The following is an 8,654-nucleotide window of genomic DNA, read 5'->3' as shown; positions in this document are numbered from 1 at the left end:
TACCATACAACCTCCAACCACAACCACTTGCACACTTTGCTTCCATTCTTTTTTTTTTTTTGACTCCTTGGCCAAAAAATGTCAAATCCATTAATCATAGCATATTTTTGCACAGCATTCTTGAACTGTTCATGAGATTCAAATCTCATGCCTAGACTAAACATATTTTCATTACGGTCACACATAGGATCATACCTATTAACCATTCGTCCAATTGTGCTATTAGTTTCTTCAAAATCATCAATATCGGGACCACTTAGAAGTTCATCATCCAATATTGCATCTTCATCATCATCCCCCCTATCGTGTGGAACAGCACCAACCTCCTCCTCCATTCTTATATTGATGGAACCTTCAGGTAAGTCTCCACTATCATCCACCTCCTCTATTATTGCTTCCCTAAATTCTTTCCTCATCTCCCTTGTATTGATCTCTTCATCATCGGATATATATATTTCATTATCACATAAGTCTAATGAACCATCGTCACTGTCACTTTCATTCTGTGTAAAAAACACAAAGTCATACGTTGGAAACTAAAAACAATATTCAAACGTAAAGGGTGAACAATTGAATGAACTCACCATTACTTCTTATTCAACCTGCAACACTTCAATTCTCCACAAGTAAAACGACAATCAACCTAGAATCCCAACCAGCCCAATCCTATAAAACAGAGGTAGAGCAAAAAAGTAGACATTTAAAGTTCAATGTCGGACTTACCATGCTAATCAAATTCCTAGTAAGACAGCAATAACTCTACTATTTGTAAAGCATAATAAAAAGTGACGACACACTTCACATTGTGAAGAAGCATTTCACACAACAATAGCTTATTGATCAGAAGCTCTAAAGAAAAGAATAAGTTCTGGCTCCCAATATCTAAACACATGACAACCCATTTGAAATACGTAACTATTTGAACTAATCCAAAATGATAAAATAGGAGTAAGGGAATTTGAGCTTCCCAAAAAATATGATCGTAGACATGACAATGAATGAAGAGTTGATTGCAGCCAGGCTACTCTGTTTACAAAGTGAATTGTATACTGTTTATGGGACATTTTGTGCTTAGGATTTGTACCATGAGCTCTCAGGCATTCTGCTCCTTTTAAATCTTCCATAAGATGATTGTGGTGAAGTGCAAAAGGCCAGGTTTAAGCTGGACCAAGATCCTATGGAATTAGCATATAGACCAAAGAAAGTGGGCAAATCGAATTTTATACTATATTTGTGGCTAAAAATATTAGCTGCAGCATTTCCTGTTTCTTTTTTTTGCACATTGCAAATAACTATAAATAACCAGCATGATGTTAGGGGGAAAGTATACTATCATGTAACATGTGACTTATATTGGTGAAGTGATACTTGCAAAGTACCAAACTTCCCTCGTTTCGCAATCTACTCTGTAAGTCTCATTTTTGACAATTTACATGCATAGTTTGACAGTTCTAATAAAACACCCAGGTTGTCCAATTAAGCATAATAAATTCCCAGGTGGCTCAGATTGATTGTCTTGATCTACGAACTAACTAGAAAAATCATGATGTACTAAATGCCCAAGTGTCCTTCCCGATACTTTTAAATGTTTACGAGGCAATTCTCCTAGAAAACTTAAGTGTCTAGTGGTTTTGTCAATCGAGTCATTATTCTAACAAAATGTTCCACTTCTCTGGAAATGCCTCAGTAAAATATTTTTAAACATGACATAAAATTTGCATATAAGTTCAATAATTAGCTCATAGATGATGTCTACCTACTTTGATTTAGTAACTTTCATTCATATCTTCATAAAGAATTTTCGATTTTGATAACTCCAGTAGCTAAACTGCTTAAAGCAAATATATGGTGCAACCAAACAGTTCATAATAGAAAATCACAACTACTCCAAAGTTTACCATGAACTACATAGATCCCAATGATGAGAACTAACCTGGGTGGCTCAACCATCAAATGACCCAGCTAAAAGCACCTCTGTGGCTGAATTTGGCCAAACTACGCAAGCCGTCCAAAGAAGTCGTAGAGCTCTACAAGCATTATCAATCCTCCTCTATTTCTCTTCCCCATAAACATGACACTTCACTTTAGCACGCTGCACTTTTACACTTCCATTAGGATGGACAAGTCTTGTTTTTCCAACTTTTATCACCCATTCTTCATATGCCCTTGTAGACAACAAAAGACAAATTACCCGATAGGCGTGAAAGTATCAATAGAGTCCAAGACTCCAAGTCATGACATATCCACCTATGGCCATGATCAAATTCATTCCAAGCCATAAGATTCTAAAGACCTAGCAAATTCACAAGTTCATTAAGCCTAGAAAATTTCAACCGACTTCAGTTCCTGTGAGGTAGATCACTTCTAGACAAACCATCGAGCACATGGTGACCGTAATTTAATATGTCCAATAGCAAAGAGTTGAATGCCTTCAACGCTCTGTCGACTTCAACCCTTAAGCAAGCACAGATCCTTTGAGCCTAAAATTTTCGAGGGAAACGATGTCTCCGAGCGAACGAGTGTGAGTATGTGCGAGAGTGACAATTTCCGTGTGAGAGAATGAGTGAGCAAGTCAGCGCGCGAGATCTTCCAACGGATTGAAGATTGCCCGCGCACTTATTCGCTGAAGAAAGGAAACCGTAGACAGAAAGAGGAGGAGGAGGAGGAGAAGAATACCTTTAGATGCTCTGTCCTTCGACCTTAAGGAAGCATAAATCCTTCGAGGCCAAAATTTCCGACAGAAAGGACGTCTCTGAGCGATCAAACGTGTGTATGTACAAGAGCGAGCATCTCCGTGTGAGAGAATGAGCGAGCAAGCTAGTGCGCGAGATCTTCCAATGGATTGAAGACTCCCGCGCCCGAACTCACCGACGAAATGAAACCCTAGAAATTTTTTTCCCCAAACTCATGAGCCATGCGTTCAGAGAAGAAGAGAAAGAAGAGAAAGCCCAAACCAATTTTTCCTTGTTAGATATCTGACGTGGAAATGCCAGGTCGGATGACCGTGAAGGAGAGTTAACGGCAGGCCAGATTTGGGACACGAGTGAAAGTTAGTGCTTTTTTTCGAGACAAAATAAAGTTCGGGCCAGATTTGTCCCAAACCTTAAAGTTCGTGCTTTTTTTTATGGAATTGGTCCATTAATGGATGAATAAATGGATACTTGGAGTTTCATTCAAAAGGATAAAGAATTGAGCCTCCATAGAATCTGAATAAATCTGTATGGTGTTGCCACATGAGATTATCAAGATTTTCAATGAAATTATCACTTTGGATCTGTTCAATGATTTCTGAGGATATTCCAAGCTTGGCCAATCCCACGTTCTTTCAATCTTGTACTTTTACCGTTGAGGAAAAGCATGCCTAAAAATATACATGTTAATCTTTACTGGTGCCTTGGGTCTAGAGAGAGAATCAACAAGAACATTTTTCTTTCCTATAATGTACTTGCTTTCAAAAGAGTATTTCGAAAATCATTCAGCCCATCGAAGCAGCTGAGAATGGGGAATATACTTTTGTTTGAATTTGATCATTTGAGGAAAGGATGCCATATCCAATTCTACCAAAAAATGATGGCTGATGAAATAGAATTCATACTTTTTAATCCCATTCTTCATTGCCAATATTTCCTTGGAAGTAGAATGGTAATGTATTTCAGCTTGGGAAAACATTCTACTTTTGTAAGCGCAAAGGTTTTGCCTTCAATTTCTTCAAACAAAATGGTTGTCCAATATTCATTACTAGTATTAGTCTAGAGGATTCTCTTCCCAATGGATAGTATTTGCAATCGGGGAAGATTTTGCATTACCTCTTTTAGTTCTACAACTGTTTTGGTTTGAGCTTTATTCCAAGGCGAAGGATTCTTCTTCAGCATCAGTTGTGATGGGAGCAATAATTTTGCAAAGTTGGGAATAAAGTCTTGGATATAATTAATTGTCCCAAAAAATTGTTGAACTTGCTTTGTTATGAAATTTTTTTCTGGGAATTTTAACAATTCCCGTGTAATATGCAGCCTTGGATAGTATGTATATTTATTGAGGTGCATACAAAGAAATTTAATTTCTATCTGAATAATGTTCATCTTTCTCTGAAAGAGCATGATTCCATATTTTTTCACAATGTCTACAAATTGATTGAGGAGTCGACAATGGAATTCCTCATCAGGGCTATAGAACAAGATGTCATCAATGAAAATTGTTGTGCTTGATAGGATTGGTTGAAAAATATGGCATATGGCCTTTTAGAATAAAGACGGGGTTACTTTGAGGCCAAAGAGGATAACTTTCTATTGAAAATGCTAGTTTGGAATAAGAAGCATGTCTTGGGCTTGTCTTCAAGATAAATTCCCAATTACCAAAATCCGGCTTTGAGATCGAATTTGGAATAGATATGAACTTCGGATAATCCGATAAAAATGATTTTGAGAGGGTAAATGGAACTTGTCATCTTAGAGGAAGAGGTTGAAGGGTTAGTAATCTATCATTAGCAGCATTTTTCCTCTATTCTGCTCAACTCATTTGTTGACATACAAAAGCCCATTGAGAATATGAGATTTCAATAAGACTTTGTCGTAGTAGCTCTGAACACTCCTCTGAGCAGCAGCAAGACGATCTAGATTCATTCTCACGTGACTCGTCTTGGTGGGATTTATGTCTTCATTTTTTTTAAAAGGAAGGCAAACAAAAACCTTTAGATTTTTTCATAAAAGATGAGAACATTTCTGAGAAAATTCAGAATGAGATTATGAACAAGATTTTGACAACTTTTGCATGATCAGATCTAGCAAACTCATTTGAATAGAGAAAAACCTTTGAATATTAACAAATTTAGAGAATTGGTCTTTATACTTAAGACCTCTTCTAGGAATGATTCGAAGCTGAAGAATTTGAGTCATAACATCCCAACCAATAATTAAATCTTTATTAGAAAGACTAGATCCAAAAAATTTGGTGGTTATAAAACACCGAGAGAAGAACTAGATGGTTACCGGCGTAATTCACACATTTGTAAAAAAGTTCATCTTGAGATAGAATTGAATAATCAAACATAGGAAATCTAGTATTATTCAGGAAGAACTTTAGTGTCTAGAATTGAAGAACTAGTACCAGTATTTATAAGAGCAATAACTATGATTGATTTGACAAACTTTGAAATGAGAATTTTTACAGGAAATTAAGTACAATGAACTTGACTAGAATATATACTATAGTCTTATTCTGAAGAGGTGATGGATATATGGAAAAGATCTTCAGAGTCTGAATCCTAATCAGATGTACTTAAGATTTGATAGTAAGGAATAACACAAAGAGTTTGCTCAAATGGTTTCATCAATGAAAAACAATGATTCATCATCATCATCATGTTCAAGTGAAACACCAGTTTTAATTTCAATGTAGTACATCAAGTGGTTTTGACCTTTTTTTCTACTAGGAGCAATTTTTGGCAAAATGACCTATCTTCTTGTAGATGAAGCATTTGGTTGATTTCTTGAGGCCTGAGCAATCTTTTCTTCTTTGCATGAATCACCATTTTTTCTTTCTCCAGAAATACTTAGATTTATGCTCGGACCTTTCCACCAAATACCTTTTGAAATGTTTTTTTCTTTCTTGAAGATTTTTCATAAGAGCTATCATAATCTCTTTCGGGATACTTAATTTTCAAATTCTGTCGCGAATAAGCTCAATCAAGTTCTCGATTGTCTTTGAGGTAAGTTTTCATCATCTGGTGTTTTAGACACAAATCATCAAACACAAATGGATCGATTGTTGTATTTCTCCTAAGGGAATATCCACTATTATTCTTTGCTTGTTGAGAAATGATCTCTCAACTTACTGTAATAACTCTCTAGAAATAGAGGCTAGAAAAACCTGTTTCAGTTTTGCATCAGCTCCAAATCTGTAGAAGAGTTTGATCATTTCTCGATAATGTTCAAGATGCTTTTTTTGGAGAGAACAACATTTTCTTTTAAAAAATTCTTTTCTCTTGAACTCATGGAGGTCAGCAAATTTGCCAATGAAAAAATGGTAGAAGAGAGCAATAGCTTGGCCAAAGTCTGCTGAGAGCAGAAATTACACTTGATCTTATTCTGTAACTGATTGTCACCAATGTTTAGGGTTACCTGTGAACTTCGTGACAAATCCAAAAATGACATCATACTCGTCATTGTTGACACCTAATTTTGGAAAAATAAAATTGCATTTTGAAAAGAAAAAATAAAAAAGAGGAAAATTGATTTGATTGATTATGCATAGAAGTTTGAAATTATGATGAGTATTCAGATTTTAATAAATGTAGAAAGAATTGAAAAATCAGGCGAACAAACGGCAAGATTTTGACAATATGGAAAGAATGGACACTCACTCCAATATTGGGCGTTCATGCACAAGTGAATGAATCTGGACACGTTCACGGCAATATAAGTGAATCAGAAAAGGAAAAGATTGCGAAAGAAGATGAGGGACGCATACTTGAGAGATTTACGATGACAAATCAGGGTTAAGATTTGGCAATCCCCACGATCAAAGGAGCATTGATTCTGACTTTCCAATGTTAAGTGGAAGTCTTATGCTATAAAAAGAGACATGTTGAGTCATGAAAAAAAAAGAGGGAGGAGACACACCCTCAAACATCTCATGTCCACTATCCCGAGAATTCGCCGAATTGGAGTATGGCGTTGGCAGTCCTCTCGACGTGCCGTGTTCATCTCGCTTTGTGGATATTGACGACAAGCATAAAGCTAAGTCAAGCATTTTTTTTTTTTGATCACGTGAAATTCCGTTTCGCTATTTAAATCTTTTAACTCATTTATTTTTGTGTTTTCACTTGCTGTCTAGGTTCAATTTCTCGGTCACCGTGGGCTTTCACGCCTAATCTACATCAACATCTCACTGCCATTCTTTTTTACTCTGCGAGAATTCATGCACAAGTCCACACTTGGGACACCGCAGAGAGGGGCGACCGAAGAAAGCGTGAGAAAGAGAGCGGTGGTCGGCCAGCCCTGGATAGGTGACAAAATCCTGAAGAAAGAGATTTTGGATGCTCATCTCGCAGACACGAAGGTCACCCGCAAAGAGAAGAACGGCCCGGCTTGTCGCCGAAACGGTTCCCGTCAACGGACCTCCTGGGCTTAAATTAAGCGAGTGCTAAATTTTCTAGCGACGTCTTTGCATCGCGTGTTGAGGCAATGACGTGTGGTTTCCTCGTTCGATCCGCGGCATCACTACGTGTGCTTGCTCCGAACTTGCTACGACTTGCTGTCCCCGAGTCCACTTCGAGCAACCAGAACCGACGTCCCAGCTTTCAGACAACGTCCAACCGTTGCATCCCGAAATGCCGCCACCACCATTCTTGGTGTGCCGTTAGTCCTTCAATTGAGAAAGCAAGTTTTGGGGCATCGATATGCAATACGAAGCCAAGTAAAGAACGTGATCATGGGGGTTCAGTAAGTCAAATCTTGGGAATTAGTGAAGAGACCGAAGGGAGCAGATTTGTTCCTTGGGTCAAAGTGAAACTGAAGCGGAGCACCTGGACAACCGGGCAAGCACTCAAGCACGCCCACTTCTCAGTGCATGGTCAAGGAAAAGATGGACACCTGGAGAAAAGGATATAACATGCAACTCAGCAGAAATTCTCTTTAATCTCCCTCGGCGCCACGAAGAATACAAGCATTATTGCTTTTGTTTCGATTTCTATTATTGCAGGTCTTTCTGGTGAGACATCACCGCGAAGAAGTCCTTTCTCAGTCGCATATCACCCTGAATCGCCGGTCATTGCTGTCCGAATCATCGATTGTGATCCGCTGCCCTATTTGAATTTGGAAATCATATCCTTCGGGTTAGGTGAAATTCTCATCCCAAGTTGATTTGAGTATCTCATTGTCTATTTGATGCTGTTGATATCTAATTAAATATTTTTGAGTGATAGACATTATCATTTAAGATTTATTTCATGATTCGCAACCGCACCTGAATTTTTTATTTCATCTATAAGGCTTTAGATGAAATAATTAATTAAGCGGGAATAAAATTGATATTTTTGATCTTTAAGGCTTAAGATCAATTTATTGATTTTATTAGCGAAATATTATCCCTCGATGAATAATGTATGATATCTTTGGTTTGGTTTGTCTTGATTGCTTTGTTTATTTTGAAATATGTTTGAATTAGAATATTGCATGATTTAGGGTTATCTTGCATGTTTAGGATAGGAGTTTTATTATTTCGAAATTAAATAAAAAATAAAAACAAAAAAAATCATCATGCATATGTCGTGTAGAATTAGGGCATATCATTGCATATTAGGGTAAAATTGCACTTAATTTAGTTTTAGATAATACTTTTCTTAATTCATTATAAGTTTAAGTATTTTCTTGAATAGATTGCATTTTAAGATTATTTGGATTAAGATAATATTTTAGTTTAAATTAGGATTTATCTTTACCTAATTCCTAATGCAAATTAAATATAATCTTAATCTAGTTAAGTAATTTTCACATTTCACCAAATTTCGAGTTTCATGAAAAAAATACAAAAAAAATGTCATAGAATAAATGAGTTTCAATCTTTAGGATAGATTGTATTCTTTTAAGAAAAAGAAAATAAAAAATGTCATGTGCATGTCATTAGGATTAGGTTCATGAAATGCATGCCATTTAGTG

The 8,654-nt window shown here is 36.6% G+C and overlaps 1 long non-coding RNA gene across 1 annotated transcript; it reads right to left on the bottom strand.

Annotated features, from left to right (window-relative positions):
- Window positions 1-455: 455 nt before the first annotated feature.
- LOC120294979 lies at window positions 456-2,035 on the bottom strand. The gene is made up of 3 exons (XR_005552336.1): window positions 1,934-2,035; window positions 585-666; window positions 456-503 (listed from the first exon to the last, which is right to left on the bottom strand). It is a non-coding gene; the product is annotated as an uncharacterized LOC120294979 (long non-coding RNA).
- Window positions 2,036-8,654: the final 6,619 nt, after the last annotated feature.

Source organism: Eucalyptus grandis, chromosome 6 (assembly GCF_016545825.1).
Source record: "Eucalyptus grandis isolate ANBG69807.140 chromosome 6, ASM1654582v1, whole genome shotgun sequence".
NCBI classification, from domain to species: domain Eukaryota; kingdom Viridiplantae; phylum Streptophyta; class Magnoliopsida; order Myrtales; family Myrtaceae; genus Eucalyptus; species Eucalyptus grandis.
Note: the sequence above shows the minus strand (reverse complement) of the source record. Positions and strands in the feature narration are given on the sequence as shown.